This window comes from Schistocerca nitens, chromosome 2 (genome assembly GCF_023898315.1).
Source record: "Schistocerca nitens isolate TAMUIC-IGC-003100 chromosome 2, iqSchNite1.1, whole genome shotgun sequence".
Taxonomy (NCBI): Eukaryota; Metazoa; Arthropoda; class Insecta; order Orthoptera; family Acrididae; genus Schistocerca; species Schistocerca nitens.
In genome coordinates, this window is record NC_064615.1 from 267,909,858 (window position 1) to 267,927,969 (window position 18,112).

The window sequence follows — 18,112 nt, forward strand, 5'->3', positions numbered from 1 at the left end:
GAAGGTGCTGTTCACAACGTGTGTGGGGTAGTAAAAATTAGGAGGTACTGTCACCTTATTGATGAAAAAGAAAAAAATGAAGATAAACATGTAGAAGGCATCGCAGCATATGGAAATGTGACCAGTCTGTAGCATTGAGGAACGCTACCAAACAACTGTATGGAGGTGATTACCTCTACATGTAATCCCATGCTCCACAGAGGCCAGTAACAGATAGCCAGTGTTCCGCCAAGACTCCCTCCGTCTCAGCTGAGTCAATCATTATGCGATAATCATCAGCGTACCCAGTGGACGGTTGGATGAGAAAGACACTGTTGATATGGAATGATGCACTGTAATATACACCGCTGTTGAGAGAAGTTGGAGAGAGCTATATCTGCCACATTCTGCAATCCGTGTAGAAACAGAATGATTTGAGTTGATGCTATAGGACCGTGTTTTGACCACTCGGTGGAAATGGGAACATGTTGTTGCAGCTCTGCCACCCACGCACGATGTCTAAGGTCAGCGCCAAACGAAGCCTGCTCCTGCAACACGACGTAGTATAACAGACAGTGCGAACAGTTATGGTGGTGTTTCTTATCGTGTAAATTAGGAAGACTCAACATCATACAGGTACTGCAGTCCAAAGCCGATCTGTGTCCCTGAGGATCCATTCATGTCTATCACCCAAGTATTCTATTATCGTTTTCTGTACCATCTAACAGAGAAAAATTACAAACTATTAAAGCTCCGCTAACTTCACCCGATAAATTTTTACCGCATATCTCTCTTCCGATATTTCGAAAACGAATACCATCTATGTGCCAGCATTGAGCAAATGTGGCGATACTATTAAATATGCAGGCAATTATCCATTGGAGCAGGTGGCCAGTGATCGACGTCGCTTGCACAGACCGGTGTAAAGTTTCATCACCTGTACTGTACGAGAACCTGCTCCCACAGGTTATCAGTCGCAGGAGAGGGTCCCTGTTTCGTTGTTATTCTGCTGTAACACGCTTTGTACACTGTCATACGTTTTCTTTTTTTCCGTCACGACTTCGACGTCTTTGTCAGATTCTAAACTGATGTTAACACGTTTTGGTCCATTGGCTCCCCCAGAAAACTAGACATTGCATGGTGTAAAACATGTTGGTGCTGCTGATACCACAACACACCCACAATGGATGATTAAAATACATGACAGTCACAATACACTCCTGGAAATTGAAATAAGAACACCGTGAATTCATTGTCCCAGAAAGGGGAAACTTTATTGACACATTCCTGGGGTCAGATACATCACATGATCACACTGACAGAACCACAGGCACATAGACACAGGCAACAGAACATGCACAATGTCGGCACTAGTACAGTGTATATCCACCTTTCGCAGCAATGCAGGCTGCTATTCTCCCATGGAGACGATCGTAGAGATGCTGGATGTAGTCCTGTGGAACGGCTTGCCATGCCATTTCCACCTGGCGCCTCAGTTGGACCAGCGTTCGTGCTGGACATGCAGACCGCGTGAGACGACGCTTCATCCAGTCCCAAACATGCTCAATGGGGGACAGATCCGGAGATCTTGCTGGCCAGGGTAGTTGACTTACACCTTCTAGAGCACGTTGGGTGGCACGGGACACATGCGGACGTGCATTGTCCTGTTGGAACAGCAAGTTCCCTTGCCGGTCTAGGAATGGTAGAACGATGGGTTCGATGACGGTTTGGATGTACCGTGCACTATTCAGTGTCCCCTCGACGATCACCAGTGGTGTACGGCCAGTGTAGGAGATCGCTCCCCACACCATGATGCCGGGTGTTGGCCCTGTGTGCCTCGGTCGTATGCAGTCCTGATTGTGGCGCTCACCTGCACGGCGCCAAACACGCATACGACCATCATTGGCACCAAGGCAGAAGCGACTCTCATCGCTGAAGACGACACGTCTCCATTCGTCCCTCCATTCACGCCTGTCGCGACACCACTGGAGGCGGGCTGCACGATGTTGGGGCGTGAGCGGAAGACGGCCTAACGGTGTGCGGGACCGTAGCCCAGCTTCATGGAGACGGTTGCGAATGGTGCTCGCCGATACCCCAGGAGCAACAGTGTCCCTAATTTGCTGGGAAGTGGCGGTGCGGTCCCCTACGGCACTGCGTAGGATCCTACGGTCTTGGCGTGCATCCGTGCGTCGCTGCGGTCCGGTCCCAGGTCGACGGGCACGTGCACCTTCCGCCGACCACTGGCGACAACATCGATGTACTGTGGAGGCCTCACGCCCCACGTGTTGAGCAATTCGGCGGTACGTCCACCCGGCCTTCCGCATGCCCACTATACGCCCTCGCTCAAAGTCCGTCAACTGCACATACGGTTCACGTCCACGCTGTCGCGGCATGCTACCAGTGTCAAAGACTGCGATGGAGCTCCGTATGCCACGGCAAACTGGCTGACACTGACGGCGGCGGTGCACAAATGCTGCGCAGCTAGCGCCATTCGACGGCCAACACCGCGGTTCCTGGTGTGTCCGCTGTGCCGTGCGTGTGATCATTGCTTGTACAGCCCTCTCGCAGTGTCCGGAGCAAGTATGGTGGGTCTGACACACCGGTGTCAATGTGTTCTTTTTTCCATTTCCAGGAGTGTATAAGGAAAGTGGAGGAGTTTTGAGGCATTGTGGAGCATTTCCAATCTGCTATCCGAAGGTGATTGACGACCTCTACAGCTGATGGCGCTGTGTTCCATTTGATTGATTTCTCATATTGCTGTCATGAACGCGATCACTGTTTCGGTGTTAACCATCCCCAGAAGGTGTCCTCCTCCACCAAGACTCTTTCTCCATCTCAAACAAGGGATGTCCGTCAATCGTTATGTGGTAATCAACAGCATACCAGTGGACTGTTGGGATGGAAAAGACACTGTCGATGTACTGTAATAATAAGCATCATAGTTGATAGTGCAACCAGTTTGAGCAATTTTATCGTAATTTCAACACAGACCAATGACGCAGCAGCATGTGTGCCCGTTTCTGTATCATCACTAAACAACCCTCCACTACTTTGGGAGTACCATCGCGAATATAAATAGATGACTGTGCGGTACGTTCATTTCGCGTGGCAGATTCGATCCGGGTCCGGCGCGCCTACCCGAGTCCAGGAAGCAGGGCGTTAGCGCTCTCGGCTATCCTGGTGGGTCTGTCTCCCACGTTCAGTGTCTATAAATAAACTCTCATGCACATGTGTATTACATACATTTCAGACAATCTTTCGCGCCATTGGTTCACATGTCAGAAAAAACATTCATTTTACATTTGAGAACAACAAGCTATAATTAAAGAGAATTGTAGCTGTTTTGTACAATATGACAGGTCCCCTTTTACCAGTGCAGTTCTATATCATACTAGCGTTTACGAAACAAATCATGAGAGCATGTCTCGCCCTGTGTAGGTGGGTGATTGGAATTTAGCTAGAAGATAGCGCCGCAGCTAATGTAAATAGATGACTGTGCGGTACGTTCGTTCATAATTCTCGCACACGCACACCAAAGTATACCGGACATTGACCTACATAACTCTAGCACCTCGATCATAGTGCATAATTTACTATCTTTCTCTAAGTGGATGGGAGTCACAAGGCATTATCGCATTCTTAGGATAAAGTTACAGACTGTAAGATCTCCTCGCATTTTCTTTGACCAACGCTCCCTGGAACACTGGAACAGATTTAATCTGCAGCTGATCAGAAGTAGACCACTACATTCCACGTTTCGTGAGGGAACAGTGCGAATCGAGTCTGTAACTGCTGTCCCACACCAATCCAAGAGCACAAGATTTCTCCAGATGCGCGAATGTGGAGGAGGTTAGCACCCCTTATCAGTGTATAGTAGATACGAATATGTTGTGATGATATAACAGATGGTTAAGAACAAGAAACTGGTGGTTTTTATGCGTGATGGAACTCCAGACATGCACAGACACAGACACACATAAAACAGAGCAAACGTGCTGTAACTGTAGAATATGCGGTTGGAGATGACTGGTTGCATTCGAGTACAGTGCCGCCCGACAAGAAAAATAGTGTATTTGAGTTAGGTGTTGGCAGTTGTACTTCATTTACAAGCAGTTTTAGATCACGGAACGAGAAGTGATGTCGCGATCGCATGGATAAAAGTGACATAAGTCGATAAAATGACGGAAAATACGTATAAATCAAGGGAAAATATGCCGAAATGCGGGAAAGTTGTGGGAGTACTTGCATGTCTTCTGATGCGTGCAGAATAATTCTTGTGCATGGGAACGAGTATACGACAGCAAGGGGAATACGGAAAAACGTTGAGATGGAAGCACCGTGAACCAGGCAAACAATCTTTTATTTTTCGTCGAGGCAACACTCTACTGTATATCTATTGAGGTAATAGTGACACACGCGAGTTGACTGCTGTCTCTGATGCTTTACTGGAAAAACGAGAACCATCTGCCCCTAAAATTATTTGCATCTGCGTTAAAGGATGACAGAGAGTGGATGGAGTGATCGGTTGAGATAGAGATGTAATGAGGTAGGATTTAATCGTAGACTTACGATGCACTCTAGAGAGAGGCGCATGTCGCATGTTGGTCATTTTATCATTTTTTTTTTCGTTGTTCTGTCGAGATGCATCAGTTGTATGACATGACCCGCGTTCGACTCGCATACAACTCCGTGTTCTGTGTGTGTGACTTAGAGCACTGTTTACTTGCGATCGTTAAGAGAAAACCTCTCGATGAACACAGGACTTCCATCCTGTTTCGACACATTCCTCTAGACGAACGAAGTTTTATGCGACATACTCCATCCTCATGCCGCATTTTGGGCATAAAATCGAGTCTGCAGCTTCATAACTGCGGTGATTCTAAGTTAGCGACAGGTGTTTTTGATGTACTACAATCCCCGTGTATACATATGATTGACAGATGTCCTGCTTACGGAGTTAGTGGCGACATGAGGTTAATTTCACATGTCAGACACCGCTTCTATGCGTTTGTCTCTTTCTTTGTTAGAGACATTCTCCGTTACTAGTGATCATTTTAATTAGGACTGATGCGAGCATAGTATAGTTTCTGAAGCGTGATCGGATGTGAACAGTGGGGGCTGTACATATGTGGAAAGCTATATTGTACAGGTATCACAAGGAATCGATGTTTTAAGGAAAATGTTTTTCATTTTACAATTTGGCATCATAGTTTATCGTACAGAAACCTGCAAGGAGAATGTATAAAGGGTGCTAACCTCGTAGACATTATTGCATCTGGAGAAATCTTGTGCTCTTGGATTGATGTTGGATAGCACTTACAGCCTCGATTCGCATTGTTCCTTCACGAAACTTGGAATGTAGTGGTCTATTTCTGGTCAGCTGCAGATTAAATCTGTGCCAGCGCTGCAGGGAGCGTTGGTCAAAGACAATGCGAGGAGATCTTTCGGTCTCTAATTTCATCCTAAGAATGCGAGAATGCCCTGTGACTCCCATTCGCACAGTGAAAGATTGTAAATTATGCACTACGATCGAAGTGCTAGAGGTATGTAGGTCGCTTTCTGCTATACTTTGGTGTGTATGTGCGAGAATTAACAATGAATGAACGTACTGCACAGTCATCTATATACATTCGTTGCGGCGATATCTTTTAGCTAAATTCCAATCTCCCACCTACATGAGACATGCTCTCACGATTTGTTTCGTAAACGCTAGTATGATATAGCATTGCACTGGTAAAAAGGGGACCTGTCATAGTGTACAAAACATCTACGTTCTGTTGAATTATAGCTTGTTGTTTTCAAATGTAAAATGAATGTGTTTTTTTTTCTGACATGTGAACCAATGGCGTGAAAGATTGTCTGAAGTGTTTGTAGAAGTGTTTGTAATACACATATGCCTCAGAGTTTATTTACAGACACTGAACGTGAGAAACAGACCCGCCACGGTAGCCGAGAGCGCTAACGCGCTGCTTCCTGGACTCGGGTAGGCGCGGCAGCCCCGGATCGAATCCGCCCGGAGGATTAACGCCGAGGGCCGGTGTGTCGGCCAGCTTGGATGTGGTTTTTAGGCCGTTTTCCACATCCCACTACGTGCATATTGGGCTGGTCCCCATGTTCCACCTCAGTTACGTGACTAGCAGACATTTGAAACACGTTCGCACTTTCCATGGCTTACACTAAACGCAGACAGCTGGGGTAACTGATTCCGTCCCGGGCGATACGGGATGGCGACAGGAAGGGCTTCCGGCCATCCCTTAAAATTAACATGCCACGTCCATTTAACCATAACATAGACTACGCAAGTCGCGATTAATGCTTGGAAAGAGATAGAGAACGTGAGAGACACTCTCAGGTAGTGTAATTTGTTCAAGAAGCTGAAAGAAATTGCTTAATATAGAATGTTTCCCTTGGAGTTTATATTCTCGCTTTATCCTTACTCTAATAAAAAAAAATTCTGCAGTGATCGGTAATTTTCTTAGAGAAATAGTCAAAGTTTGTTTTTTCCTGATTTTACACATAGTGGACATGTCTCTGCTGATCATTTATGATCGGTGGCGGTGTACTTCCTTGGACATTACAAAATAATGAGATGCAAATTGTAGCCTGCAGTCGAAAGTAAAAACTATACCGACTTAGCTCATAAAACTAAAAGAAAATTGACTTTGCCTATTTTTGATGGAAAGAGGACAGTTATTATCGTAGTAATTATGTTTTCCCTTTTTTAATACTCATTTGATTATAGATGCGTTGACGGCAAATAAAAGTGTTTCCCATCAAAGAACGAGAGACCTAATGGAGGCGTTGGAAGTCTGCATCTGGTCGCCACCACATGTGCACTCCTTAACCATTAGGGGCGGCTGTGTCAAAAAAAAAAAAAAAAAAAAAATGGTTCAAATGGCTCTGAGCACTATGGGACTTAACATCTGAGGTCATCAGTCCCCTAGAACTTAGAACTACTTAAACCTAACTAACCTAAGGACATCACACACATCCATGCCCAAGGCAGGATTCGAACCTGCGACCGTAGCAGTCGCGCGGTTCCGGACTGAAGCGTCTAGAACCGCTCGGCCACCGCGGCCGGCTGCGGCTGTGTCACTATACTTTAGACGAACAAGTTGCACTTGAGGTGGCCGTCCTTTCATCTCCTATTGTTTTGTTAACTATACACGCTATTGTGTTGGAGTAGGTGTGTCGCCTTAAGGTGGTGGCCAGAAGGTGGATAGCTGAGTGCTGCAGACCATCTGGAACGTTCTCCGGATGGGCGGGGTTATGCCAGTAAATTTCCCTTTTGTGTTGTTCAGGACGGCCGCCTCAAGGCATGCCGCGTATTGCGATGACCGTGGAGGGACTGGTGGGGTCTGCGGCCATAAATGGGTCGGCAGTTGAGCTTCAGAAAAACAGCAGAGGGCGGGCAGTGGAGGAACGAGACGTTCTGCGGAGCATCTGGCCGTTTGAAGATGCATGTGTCCTCCCTGTAGGTGGATGGAGGGTGGCAAGGTTGAGGTGGAGGGGGAGGCGTGGGGGGAGGTGAGAGGGTCCTGGTTTTTGGCAGTTTGTGATTTTACATCGAGGAGAACGCACGTCCAACAACCGCCCTCTCTGCGGTCTTTTAGGACGACAATTTTCCCCAGTACATGTATTGTGTTAAGACCCATTCATTATGAGTGCTGGTTTTCTTTTTTTTTCACGACATTTTCGAAATGTAATTAGAACTGTGACGCATTTTTTCATCGGTTTTGGAAACGTGCATTGTCTTTGATTACCTGGGCTGAGGGTGGCTTTTGAGTAGGCGGCTGTAGCGAACTCTGACGTCAAACAACGATAGATACTGTATGCTTACAGGTAATACACTTATTAAACTCCTCTCTGTCGAACACCAGCATCTCATCAGTTGAACGTGTTTCCCACCAAAAAGAACAAAGATAGTACCTTTCACCACTGCCTTTTACCCGCCAGCTTGTAGGTGAAGGTTAGAGTTTGAGTGCGTCTGTCATTAGTTTTGAGTGGTGTTGCGAAATTTTTTCCGAACAGGATGACACTAGTTGTATGGCATCATTAGTTTCGACTTGTATTGCGATTTTATGCCGTACTTATGTAGCACTATGCACATGGTTGTGTAATTAGGCGCTATCTTTCTGATTAATTACGTAATTTGAACCGATCCTTGCGTCCGTTTCCTACCAAAATAAATAAAGTACACTAACCTAACCTTCCTCTTCTGCATCTGGACAGTTTCCATGTGCTGGGGGATGCACTTGGGCTTTTCATCCAGTAGAATCAGGGTTTGAGTCCTGGAAAGGGCTCCACCATTTTTAATTCCCCATCAGTTCCAAGCTCCTCTGGACAGTTTCCATGTGTTGGGGAGTGCACTCAGGCTTTCCATCCTATAGAATCGGGGTTCGACTCCTGGAAAGGGCACCGCTAATTTTAATTTCCCATCAACGCGAAGCACCTCTGGTGGTATAAATGTGTTAAGGGGGTGCACTTGGGTTTTCTGTCCAGGAGGACCAAGATTCAAGTCCCAGAAAGGGCATCGCCAATTTTAATTTCCTGCCAATTTCTGGGTGGAGGGTGGGATGGGACGTCGGCACAGCCCTGGGACAAAGAAATTCCCACCAAAATTCGAAATTCCCTCAAATAGGGTAGGCTGGGGGAGGTGGAGGGTGGAGAGGGGGAAGGGGTAGGGGCTGGGGCACACGTGTGGGCTTAGAAAAACACTTGACATCATCCAGTGGCGGGGTTGGGCGTGGTCGGGGGTGGGGGTGCGCGTGGTAGGGGGTTGATTAATTGATGAGTTTAATTAATTTGCATATCAATTTGATATCAAAATTGCACATGTATCTCTATCGCCCTAATACTTACATCAATTACAGGTGACAGAATAGAAACATTGTCATTCAATTATTCACTTAATTTTCATTTTGTATTTCAATGTATTTTATTAAGTCGCAGTCCCAGCCAATGCATGGGTATTTGACGCAGGATCACCGCTACAGGTCATTATTTGCAGCGAATTAGCTGTGGGGAATGAAAGCAGACGTGTGTGGTTGGCTCCTTTGACAACATCGATCTATTCTTTTTAAACAGAGCCGTGCGTAGCCCATGTACACAATGCATGAGTAACCGCAGGTGAAGACGCAACGTGTTTGCTTGTATGGGGTGTTGATTGGAAAAGTAACTACACCAACAGTAACCGTTGGGTACAGTTGCAACATGTAACTTGATTTGTCCGAAATTCTCGGTATTAATGCGATGGTTATCGTTTTTACATTTGGCCAAGTGAAAAGGTAATAAACAGTTTGAATCATTGTACTGACATTTATTTCTTTTAACAGGTGACAGAATTTCAATTGTTCAGTGGACTATTATTTCCGTTGCAGTGGGAGTCATTTAGTTCACCACTTCCATGAATTTAGAAGACAAAATATCAGTTAGGTAGGAAGCATTTAGTTTTCTGATGAACAACATATATGAAACGTTTGATTATGCTTTTACAGGAATCGACGTCCAGATTGCTTTTACACAAGCTAAACCTTTGTGTTTACGACTTTTGGTTACCATGGTACAGATATCAAAACAATATCAAGTTAATAAACGTAATACGTTAGAGAACGTTGATTAAAGTGTTAACTCTTGCAGCGAGTTAGATATCAACATTCTACTGTCCCAAAATCTTCGTCATTCATCGAGTTTTAGATCTGAGGAGCCACATACGCCCTAACTTTTAGAAAGAAGTATTCGCAAATTTTTCTTTCTATTCTTAAAACAAGTTTAGTTTTGGCCCAAAATATTATTTCCTTTATTCAATCTTTTGGACCGACCAAACGCTGGAAAAATTCCACCATTGTAATAAAGAAACCCTTTCTGAAGTTACTACAATTAAGATAAAGATAAGTTGAAAAATGTTCCAGAAGTCACCTGCATATAGTTTCCGCCACTGCTCAGTTGATCGAGGAAGTGGTTTCAGCATAATGATGTCATGCGCGGTCTGTAGCATCATCTATGGCAGTGGACGTCAAATGCTTTCTCTTGAGAGCCAATAATGATATTGTGCGGCGAGACATGGGGCCGCATATGTACCGATCTTATTTTTAATTGGCAACGAAGGGGCAAGGGCACGATTAGTTGGCCGTCCCCCCAGCCCACTCATCGTTAAAAGTCGGCACCATTCGGAAAACTTCATATCGTCTGTTCTCTGTTTCACATTGCTGCCAACCTCAGAGACCTCAAAGTTATGACACTGTAGTTGCCTGACGAACTGTTGTGTTTATTGGGTTAGCGGATGATTAAGTGATCAATAACAGTAATTTAGGCTATGTTATTGTTGTTGTAATCTTCAATCCGATGATTGGTTTGATGCAGCTCTCCATGCTACTCTGTCCTGTACAAGCTTCTTCATATCCGAATACATACCGCAACGAACATCCTTCTAAATCTGCTTGCTGTATTCATCTCTTCGTCTTCCTCTGCAACTATTACCCCCCCCCCCCCCCGCCCTCACTACGCTCCAGTACTAAATTGATGATGGCTTGATGTCTCAGAATATGTCCTATCAATTTATCCCTTCTTCTAGTCAGGCTGTGCAACAAATTTCTTTCCTCACAAGTTCTCTTCAGTAGCTCCTCATTAGTTACGTGATCTACCCATCTAATTTTCAGCATTCTTCTGTGGCACGTCATTCCAAAATTTTCTGTTCTCTACCGCCTATGTTTCATTCCATATATGGCTACACTCCAGACAAATATTTTCAGAAAAGTCTTCCTGACACTTAAATCTATATCCGATGTTAATAAATTTCTCTTCTTCAGAAACGCTTTTCTTGCCTGTGCCAGTCTTCATTTTATTTCCTCTCCACTTCGGCCATCGTCAGTTATATGGCTGCCCAAATAGCAAAGCTCACATACTACATTAAGTGTCTCGTTTCCTAATCTAATTCCCTCAGCACTTGATTTAATTCGACTACATTCAATTTTCCGTCAACTTATATGTAAATGAATTATGCAATATGAGACACAATCGCGAATGTTAAAACTTTATATTTTGAATGTCTTTTACCTTGTACCTATTGCGTCGTATTACATCAGTCTTAATTTAATTTCATATTCCTTGCTAGAAATATGTACGTCATTTGAAGATGACGGGCTTTACAATGAGCATCCGCGAATTCACGTTACTTCCCTGTCAGAATGTATACCATAGCGGCTGATCCGTGCTAGTCTCTCTCGCTCGTGAGTTGTCATCATTGGACGACAAACAAACATTCCGCCTCTCACATCCTTTACCCCGCAGTGTCCGTGCTATTTAACTCCTCTGCCGCTGACGTAAGCGGCCAATCTTACTTAGATCACGGCCGACTTCACTTACAGGAATTAAAATTAAGCGCATCTTGAAATACGAGGGCAGTTCAATAAGTAATGCAACACATTTTTTATCTCGGCCAATTTTGGTTAAAAAAACGGAAATTTCTTGTGGAATATTTTCAAACATTCCCGCTTCGTCTCGTATAGTTTCATTGACTTCCGACAGGTGGCAGCGCTGTACGGAGCTGTTAAAATGGCGTCTGTAACGGATGTGCGTTGCAAACAACGGGCAGTGATCGAGTTTCTTTTGGCGGAAAACCAGGGCATCTCAGATATTCATAGGCGCTTGCAGAATGTCTACGGTGATCTGGCAGTGGACAAAAGCACGGTGAGTCGTTGGGCAAAGCGTGTGTCATCATCGCCGCAAGGTCAAGCAAGACTGTCTGATCTCCCGCGTGCGGGCCGGCCGTGCACAGCTGTGACTCCTGCAATGGCGGAGCGTGCGAACACACTCGTTCGAGATGATCGACAGATCACCATCAAACAACTCAGTGCTCAACTTGACATCTCTGTTGGTAGTGCTGTCACAATTGTTCACCAGTTGGGATATTCAAAGGTTTGTTCCCGCTGGGTCCCTCGTTGTCTAACCGAACACCATAAAGAGCAAAGGAGAACCATCTGTGCGGAATTGCTTGCTCGTCATGTGGCTGAGGGTGACAATTTCTTGTCAAAGATTGTTACAGGCGATGAAACATGGGTTCATCACTTCGAACCTGAAACAAAACGGCAATCAATGGAGTGGCGCCACACCCACTCCCCTACCAAGAAAAAGTTTAAAGCCATACCCTCAGCCGGTAAAGTCATGGTTACAGTCTTCTGGGACGCTGAAGGGGTTATTCTGTTCGATGTCCTTCCCCATGGTCAAACGATCAACTCTGAAATGTATTGTGCTACTCTTCAGAAATTGAAGAAACGACTTCAGCGTGTTCGTAGGCACAAAAATCTGAACGAACTTCTCCTTCTTCATGACAACGCAAGACCTCACACAAGTCTTCGCACCCGAGAGGAGCTCACAAAACTTCAGTGGACTGTTCTTCCTCATGCACCCTACAGCCCCGATCTCGCACCGTCGGATTTCCATATGTTTGGCCCAATGAAGGACGCAATCCGTGGGACGCACTACGCGGATGATGAAGTTATTGATGCAGTATGACGTTGGCTCCGACATCGACCAGTGGAATGGTACCGTGCAGGCATACAGGCCCTCATTTCAAGGTGGCGTAAGGCCGTAGCATTGAATGGAGATTACGTTGAAAAATAGTGTTGTGTAGCTAAAAGATTGGGGAATAACCTGGTGTATTTCAATGCTGAATAAAACAACCCCTGTTTCAGAAAAAAATGTGTTGCATTACTTATTGAACTGCCCTCGTATTATTGCCGCGCTGAGTGGTCGCGCGGTTAGAGGCGCCATGTCACTAATCGTGCGGCCCCTCCCGCCGGAGGTTCGAGTCCTCCCTCGGGCATGGATGTGTGTGTTGTTCTTACCATAGTATAAGTTAGTTTAAGTAGTGTGTAAGTTTAGGGACCGATAACCTCAGCAGTTTGCTTCCTTAGGAATTCACATACATTTGTACATTTGAAATATTATTGTCTCCGTAACTATTTTCGTTTGTTACTGAGGAGGAAAGCAACACTCTTAAGAAGCTCTTAACGTTTATTGATGTTTTAGAAATCGACTGTTAGTTGCTAGATGCACCCATACATATTATAAAAATGTATGTACAGTCACTTCCACAAGAAAGTGTTCGCCTTAATGTCAAATGTAACGTCCGCAGCAACATCTCTGGCAGTGGTCTCGAATCTGTAATCAATGCGCTTTTGCACAGTGTATAGATAAACAGTGTGAGAGTTGAATGTTTTGTTTCCTCGGTTGCAGTTTTGGCTGCTTGCACTTATTTACAAACAGTTTAAACGCTAAAAAGTGTGTAATATTTATCAAAAATGCATTCTGAGGTCCGTTAAAGAGCTATTTGGTTCAAACGAGGCAAACTGGGTGCTTCAAGAGGATAATGATCCGAAGCATCGCAGCCGTCTCTGTACAGCGTGGAAACGAGACAATGGGGTGTCCACGATGGATTGGCCTGCAATGTCTCCGGATGCAGATCCGATCGAAAATTTTTGGTCGTGTATTGAGATGAAGTTTAAAGGAAAGACAATATATACTTTGAAGCAGCTGTCATATAAAATCAGGACGATATGGAGATCGTTACCGAGAGAATATGCAGAAAATCTCGTGAAAAGCTTGCCAAAAAGGCGCCAAGCTATAGTCGATAATGACGGCGATTGGATTAAGTATTAGGTAATTGTGCAATTAGTAATAACATGTATTTTCATGTAAACATGTATTTATAATAGTGTCTTTTATTCCATACAGACAACGGCGCACACTTTCTTGTGGAACTGACTATATGTATGTGTGGGGATAATTTAGACATCTCCTCCAAAACCAATGGACCGATTGCAACCGAACTTGGTACACATATCACTTACTGTCAGGCAACAATCTCTGTGAGGGTCGCGTGACTACGGCCTCTCGTCGAGTAGACCATTCGCCGGGTACAAGTCGTTCGATCTGACGCCACGTCGGCGTCGATGGGGATGAAATGATGATGATTAGGACAACACAACACCCAGTCCCTGAGCGGAGAAAATCTCCGACCCAGCCGGGAATCGAACCCGTGCCCTTAAGACTGACATTCTATCGCGGTTACCAATCAGCTACCGGGGCGGACGTTGCGGGGATAAGAACCACTAACCTATCGTAGTTCAAGAAATATGACGTCATAAACAATGCGATGCGTAAAAAACATCCGCTTCGTGCATGGCGTTTAAATTTATTGCTTCTGTGCTAGTGACTCTATTCGCAATAAATTTCGCAGACAGTACCCACATATGTCACTAAACGCACCTGCAAAATTATATCGTTGTGCCAGAGGTAGTTCAACAGATTCGACGTCAGAAACACTGAAAAACTGTCTCATTCTGCACGGCGTTTTAATTTATTACTTTTGTGAGAGTAACTCTATTCGCAAAACGTTTTGCAGTCAATATTCACATACGCCGCTGAATGTACCTACAAAATTATATCCTTGTATGACACATAGCCTGTATTAGGAGATATGACGTCATAATCCTGAGATATGTGAAAAAATGCCGCATCATTCATGACGTTTAAAGTTATTACATCTTTGCTTCTAACCCTATTCACAACATATTAACAGACAGTACGCATATATACCGCTGAATGTACCTACACAAATATGACATTGTACGAGACACATTTTAAGAGATATGACATCATAAATACAGAGACGCATGAGAAAGTCCCGTGTCATGCATGAAGTTCCGTTATATTTATTCTTTACCGTTAAGATGCTCCTACAGTCGCCTCAACTTAACGAAATCCCTAACACCTGGCAGCGATCTGATAGCATTCAACTGCGTAGCGCAAACGGCTGTAGGCGAAGAAAATAGATGTCTAAAGACCTATGTAGAGGCGTTGCTATAGAGACGTTTATAAAATTGCGTTGTAGACGACGCGAACCATCTGCGCCCAGCGTATAGAAATACAGTGCTTCTTAATTTGGATAATGTACTCAAACACTCCATAGATAATTACGATATAGAGACAAATGAATAAACAAATTGTAACCATACAGCATCACTGGATTAGCTGTCAATCGTAGTTGTCAGTCCCACAACAGTATGTCCAAGCGATAAAAGACCTAGCTTACATCTGTGAACAACAGCAATTAATAGAGGTTAAGATGAACATTTGAAGACCTTGGCTGCAGTTGGAACTGTGGCGAAACAGGCGCTGTGTCATTGGAGAGATACAGGGGCGAGCGAGTGTCCTGGGACTTAACCCATTTCACTGGTAGTAGCGCCACGTCAGGACAACGCGTCTGTGTGTAGCACACAAGTATTGCACCATAATTTAGTAATGGAATTAAAAGTTACACTTGTTTTTCCACACTTTGTTAACATGTGATTCAGTATATTAATTTGTAAACTGTCAAATCTCAGAATGATATTTTTCTCTAAATACATCGTTTTAAGAACAAAATAAGTGGTGCTAAATAATAAAGCTAGAAACCCAAAAATTGGTTATAATGTGCAGACGTATGTCAAAATTAACTGGTACAAGTCTCAACGTAATTAAACAAATATTTTGGTCAGAATCCGCGTTTTTAAGAAAAATTGAAGGCGTTAAATATTAGACGTAGAAATATGAAAATTTGTATGAAGCTTCAGTTCAACATAAAAACATTAATTATGTAACTTCATTGAGCTACCTCGAATAGTTTTCGAGTAATTTGCAGAAAACTAAATTTGGAAATAAAACGGCCTTATTTTTAGTAGATTATCTGTTATATTAATGCTAGAAAGTTTTGGTTACAGCAGGTGATGAAACCTATTAAATAACAGAGCTATAACTGGTTTCAAGGCCTGGATATAAATAATATCAAATAGAATGTCTCTTAAAGTTGTAGTTCAGAGTTCAGGCTCTACTGTCAATTCCGTTCTGAAAATTCTAGACGGCAAAGTTTAAATGCAGGCGAGCTAAAGATTTTACTGTGATTTTAACAAATTTAGCCGCGCGGGATTAGCCGAGCGGTCTCAGGCGCTGCAGTCATGGATTGTGCAGCTGGTCCCGGCGGAGGTTCGAGTCCTCCCGCGGGCATGGGTGTGTGTGTTTGTCCTTAGAATAATTTAGGTTAAGTAGTGTGTAAGCTTAGGGACTGATGATCTTAGAAGTTAAGTCCCATAAGATTTTACACACATTTGAACATTTTTGAACGAATTTAACTACATGCATACAAAAATTACGAAGATACTCAATTAATACACAACAGTGTGCTCGAGAAAGCGGCCGTTTAGAGGCTGCTACCGTGGGCATAGGGCGGACGACAGCAGGTGTTCCCTTGGCCGTCCGCTGCGCCGTAGATATACGAGTAAATAAAGCCCGAGAGGCAAGACTAGTCTTCACTTCGCACCCAGCCATTCGACAATATTCTAATAATTCAAATATTTTCTCCTATTACTTATGAATGATAATATATTATTATTAGTAACCCGCCGCCCCACTAAACGACCTATACAACAGTAAGATTATAAGACAGCGAAAGCGCCACGATGCGATATGGAAGTAAGTACTAGCACACAGTAAAACAAAATTGTTATTAGTTATAATGTTATAACGTTATATACGTTTGTTAAAACGTATTTGGTTGCAGATAGCCTGAAGATGGCGTCAAGGCCGAAATAGGACTATTGCTAATGTAAAACGTTTAGCAAGTAACAATTATAGCAGCATTATACTACGTTAACGTATTTTATTTTATTGCTGTCTTTTATTTTATTATACATTTTTACATTATGTATATTTCTTTGTACAACTGTTTCATAATTTTACAGGTGTTTTAACGAAGGCATGTAAAAGAAATTTTTTCGATATTACATTACAAACAAGGCTCTTTTTTTGTTTTCGCTTTTAACAGAAAATTAACGAAATGAATACCCCTGTGATGCCGAGTTTGGTCCGCTAGTCTTATCATAAAATATGGCTGAGAATCGCGGGCCGCATGAACACTTGAGGCGGGCCGCAATTTGACGACCAGTGATGTGGGCCCTATGTGGTCTAAGCTGGAACTCACCGCCTCGGCGCAGGTAGCCAGCCGAACCCCCAGAGCGCTGGACTGGAGTGGACTGGAGTGGACTGGAGCGTCCAGCGACCGCCACAGCGCGGAGCCTCATTGGATAACTGCCGCCACTTTGCAGGACACGCGCGACCTTCGCACGGTCCGGGCTGCACATTAAACACTTGAGCGAACTACGGACAGTTGTTCCGCAGCCGGCAGTCACTTGAACGCCGGCACAACGCAACAAGGCGTGGGGCCGTCACGTGAGGGGACTAGGGCAGCGAAGGAGGGAGAGGGCAGGACAAACAGCAAGTCACGCCTGCCAGGAAGGCACCCTCCAACGCGCTCCCGTGGGGCATCCTGCTCTGCCGCCAACCTGCATTCGGTGTTCCTTAGCAGCTGATCTGCCTTTATAAACGGGTCCACACCTCGTGTCTCCGGCATTGCGTTGCAAATTCACTCCTGATCACAACGAATCTGTAAACGTGAATACGCCATTGTTGCTCTACTGCTTCCCACGCCCGGGTTCCCGGGTTCGATTCCCGGCGGGGTCAGGGATTTTCTCTGCCTCGTGATGACTGGGTGTTGTGTGATGTCCTTAGGTTAGTTAGGTTTAAGTAGTTCTAAGTGCTAGGGGACTGATGACCATAGATGTTAAGTCCCATAGTGCTCAGAGCCATTTGAACCATTTTGCTCTACTGCAGTCTCTTTCGTTATACACTGAAGCGCCGAAGAAATTGGTACAGCCATGCTTATTAAAATATAGAGATATGTAAACAGGCAGGATACGGCGTTGCGGTTGACAACGTCTGTATAAGACAACAAGCGTCTGGCGCAGTTGTTAGATCGCTTAATGCTGCTACAATGGCAGGTTATCAAGATTTAAGTGAGTTTGAACGTGGTGTTATGGGACACAGCATCTCCGAGGTAGCGATGAAGTGCAGATTTTCCACTACAACGATTCCACCAGTGTATCGTGAATCTCAGGAATCCAGTGAAACATCAAAACTCCGACATCGCTGTGATCGGAAAAAGATCCTGCAAGAACGGGACCAACAACGACTGAAAAGAGGCGTTCAGCGTGACAGAAATACAGCCCTTCCGCAGATTGCTGCAGATTTCAATGCCGAG

At 44.5% G+C, this 18,112-nt stretch overlaps 1 protein-coding gene across 1 annotated transcript in view; it reads right to left on the minus strand.

The window, feature by feature from the left end:
- Positions 1 to 17,127, minus strand: part of LOC126234352 (carcinine transporter-like) — a 166,229-nt gene extending 149,102 nt beyond the window's left edge. The window contains exon 1 of the mRNA XM_049943040.1: positions 16,997 to 17,127. The gene's annotated coding sequence lies outside the window, so the exon portion shown is untranslated. The remainder of the gene's footprint in view (positions 1 to 16,996) is intronic.
- Between the last annotated feature and the right edge of the window lie 985 nt (positions 17,128 to 18,112).